Genomic DNA, 1,117 nt, shown 5'->3' with positions numbered 1-1,117 from the left:
TTCCTCCCCCTCTCCTTCCTTCCTTCCTTCCTTCCTTCCCTCTTTCTCTTTTTCCCTCTTTTTCTTTCTTTCTCTCTCTTTCCCTCTTTCTTTCTTTCTTTCTCCCTCTCTCTATCTCTCTTTCTCCTTCCTTCCTTCCTTCTCTTTCCCTCTTTCTTTCTCTCTCTTTCTCTCTTTCCCTCTTTCTTTCTTTCTTTCTTTCTCCCTCTATCTCTCTTTCCCTTCCTTCCTTCCTTCTATCCTTCCTTCCTTCTCTCTCTCTCCCCCTCCCTCTCTTTCCTTCCTTCCTTCCTTCTCTTTTTCCCTCTTTCTTTCTTTCTCCCTCTCTCTCTCCCCTTCCTTCCTTCCTTCCTTCTCTTTTTCCCTCTTTCTTTTTCTCTCTTTCTTTCTTTCTTTCTCCCTCTATCTCTCTTTCCCTTCCTTCCTTCCTTCTCTCTCTCTCTCTCTCTTTTTCCCTCTTTCTTTCTTTCTTTCTTTCTTTCCTCTCTCTCTCTCTCTCTCTCTTTCTCCCTCTCTCTATCTCTCTTTCCCTTCCTTCCTTCCTTCATGCTCTCTCCCCCTCCCCCTATGCCTCTATCTCTCTCTTTCTCCTTCCTTCCTTCCCTCTTTCTCTTTTTCCCTCTTTCTTTCTTTCTTTCTTTCTCTCTCTCTCTCTCTCTCTCTCTCTCTCTCTCTCTCTCTCTTTCCTTCCTTCCCTTTCTCTCTTTTCCCTCTCTCTCTCCCCATGAGAAGGTCCTATGGGACTCCTGGCCTCATGCCATCCATAACATGGTCTTATCTGGAGAGGAACCCATGGATGAGGTCAACGGTGAGAAGGTCCTATGGAGAACAGTCTGGTTGTCTTTCCTTCTCTCCTTCCTTCCTCTTTTCCCCTCTTTCTTTCTCTCTCTCTCCCCCCTTCCTTCCTTCCTTCCCTCTTTCTCTTTTCCCCTCTTTCTCTCTTTCTCTCTCTCTCTCTTTCCCTTCCTTCCTTCCTTCCTTCCTTCCTTCCCTCTCTCTCTCTTTTTCTTTCTCTCTCTTTCTCTCTTTCCCTCTTTCTTTCTTTCTTTCTTTCTCCCTCTCTCTATCTCTCTTTCCCTTCCTTCCTTCCTTCCTTCCTTCCCTCTTTCTCTTTCCC

This window comes from Podarcis filfolensis (genome assembly GCF_964270895.1).
Source record: "Podarcis filfolensis genome assembly, chromosome: Z".
Taxonomy (NCBI): Eukaryota; Metazoa; Chordata; class Lepidosauria; order Squamata; family Lacertidae; genus Podarcis; species Podarcis filfolensis.
Note: the sequence above shows the minus strand (reverse complement) of the source record.